A 2877-nucleotide genomic window follows, 5' to 3' on the forward strand; every position below is an offset into this window, starting at 1 on the left:
CCAATTTCCTTTACTTTGTAGTCATTCCTTTAGGGTGAGAGGAAACAGACAAGTACCTGTCTTTGAAATATAAGGACAGAATTAGTTATAACTTAATTGTAGTTGTACATTAAAGATGTACTTTAACCAATAGGTTGCAGAAGAGCCAAAATATTTATTTTATGTGTAAATAATTTTTTGAGAAGGTTTTAAAAAGCATTTTTGTAGATTCATCTCATTTTTTTCATTTACTGTATTCTGAGGACAAAACTCAGATAAACTAGTTATGAAAATGAAGAAAATTCTGGAAATTATACTGTGCTTTAGGGAATGAGAAATTTACACACCATTAGGAAAAGTCAGGGAATTAGTTTTACACAGCAGATTCCTATGCTTCATCCTTAAATCCTTCAGTGAACACTGCATAACGGAGGCAGTACAACTGAGCATCTGGAAAGAATACATCTTTATTCAGCCATGCTGCCTTTCTCTCCCATGCCTTCTCTTTCTCTTGATACTCTTCCTTGAAAGGCAACCCACAAGGCTATTGCAGGTACAGAGATGAAAATGTTAGGTAGATGTATTGAAAAGATTAAAGTCCTTTCTGCCAATGCTGGTTTGCAAAACAACAGTGATGCATCCTCATGGGATGACTAACATCTCTCAGTGTAGAGGACAGTAAGAAAAAATGCTAAGCCTTCACGGTTGAGACAGACAGGGTACCAACCAGGCCTGCTGGGCCAGGCCATAAGCTACAGGGTAACATGTATCAAGTTCTGTGACGGTTCTAACCTCCACTGCCCGGAGCTAAGACAACTCTCAGCACTCCCTACCTTCTCCCCTACTGTCTGTTGTTGCCATTTCCCGAAGATGGGAGTTTAGTCTAGGGTAATACTGAGATGGATTATAAAGGCATGAGAGATACACAAGGATGAAACATACTAATATTTTAGAAATACTATGTAATGAATATTTAATAGCTGTTCATTGGTAAGAGCAATAAAGATGAAGTATTTACAAACAACAAATACCTGAAAGCCTCCTGTTATATGCAACAACAGAACACGTAACAGAATTAAGATTTTTCATTTCTATTTCTCTGGTAAGTTGAAAAGAAAAACTGCACTACATATGTTACTGGCAAAGACTAAGCTTTCTTAGTCTTATCATCCCAATAATAATTATCATCCTCATTATTATTGACTGTATTTAGCCAAAATGTTACACAAGCATAAAAGTAACAAGAACATAATTCTTTTAGATGCTTTGATGCTAAGGTTGCTTATGAAATTAGCTGTTACAGCAATATTTTAGTTACAATAAACTACCCAGTGGGTCCCTTCTTTAAACTAAAAAGTTATATTGTTATTTTTTTTTTTTTTTTGAGACGGAGTTTCGCTCTTGTTACCCAGGCTGGAGTGCAATGGTGTGATCTCGGCTCACTGCAACCTCCGCCTCCTGGGTTCAGGCAATTCTCCTGCCTCAACCTCCTGAGTAGCTGGGACTACAGGCACGTGCCGCCATGCCCAGCTAATGTTTTTTGTATTTTTAGTAGAGACGGGGTATATTGTTATTTTATAGACTAGGCATAGAATTGTCTTCTATTTATTTTATTTATGTATTTTATTCATTTCTTTACTTAGATTTAAAACTTATATTTGAGGCAGCTTAGAATAACAGAAGGAATACTGAATTAAAAATCTAAAGACCTGCCTGTTGGTCTCCTCAACAAGTCAATGGAATGAAAAGGAAAGTGGGAGTCATTGTTGTAAATGAAGTGATTTAAGAGACATAACCACTAATACCACGAGCCTTGTTTAGTATCATGATTCAAAAACAGACCAACTGTAAAATGTCATTTTGGGGATAACCCAGAAAAATTTCAATAAGAATTGAGTATCTAGTGATATTAAAGAATTACTGCTAATTTTGGTGGAGATGATAATGGTTTTGGGATTATTAAGACAATAACCTTTTTTAGAGATATGTACTCACTAAAATTTTCACAGGTAATGTTAAATGTCTGGGATTTGCTTTATAATATACCACAGCAAAATAAAAGATAAAGCAAATATAGCAAATACAAATAGCTAAGCATTGCTTATACCCACTTAATAATGGGTATATGCGAATTTACTAAATAATTCCATTATTATACACTTAAAATTCTTAATAATGAAAGACAGACTTAAATACTAATTCTGTCACTTACCAACTGTGCTGCACTGTCAAGTTATTTTTCAAATGGGAACACTATTACTCATTGAATTTACTTTATGAAATTATTTTGAGGAACAAATAATGTCTATAAAAAGGCTTTGAAATGTTAAAGAGTCATAAAATGTTAGTAAACTCTTGTTATGTGACTTCTTAAACTCAGTTTAGAGGAAGGTAACATAAACTTTTAATTCAAGTTTTGGAGTTCCTTAAGCAAGTGCCACAGTCAATTAAATTCAGGAGGTATCTTCTAAAATAAGTAACATTTTTATTTTTAAAAGGCTTATTTTTTAAAGTCTGCCACTAACTTGAGTTATTAAAACTAGATATCATTTATCACATTTATCTTTTTAAAATCCTTAGTACCACACACAAAGATAGCTGGAGACCTTAATGTTTTTAAGACTTTCTTCTATTTACAAAATCTCAGCAGTTCTGTGGGCAAATTATTGAAAACACTGTTCTCAAAAATCACCAAAGAAAGGTTTTTTCACTTGTTCAAGCACAAATGAATATAATCTGTCATATTATTAAAATACATTTATTCATTAAAAATGTTGGTCAGCCGGGCGCGGTGGCTCAAGCCTGTAATCCCAGCACTTTGGGAGGCCGAGGCGGGTGGATCACGAGGTCAAGAGATCGAGACCATCCTGGTCAACATGGTGAAACCCCGTCTCTACT

General features: G+C 34.5%; 1 protein-coding gene across 9 annotated transcripts in view; it reads right to left on the reverse strand.

The window, feature by feature from the left end:
- Nucleotides 1-2877, reverse strand: part of PHKB (phosphorylase kinase regulatory subunit beta) — a 232896-nt gene that overhangs the window by 12554 nt on the left and 217465 nt on the right. The gene's annotated exons all lie outside the window — the stretch shown is intronic.

Source organism: Cebus imitator, unplaced genomic scaffold (genome assembly GCF_001604975.1).
Source record: "Cebus imitator isolate Cc_AM_T3 unplaced genomic scaffold, Cebus_imitator-1.0 Scaffold748, whole genome shotgun sequence".
In the NCBI taxonomy this organism is placed as follows: Eukaryota; Metazoa; Chordata; class Mammalia; order Primates; family Cebidae; genus Cebus; species Cebus imitator.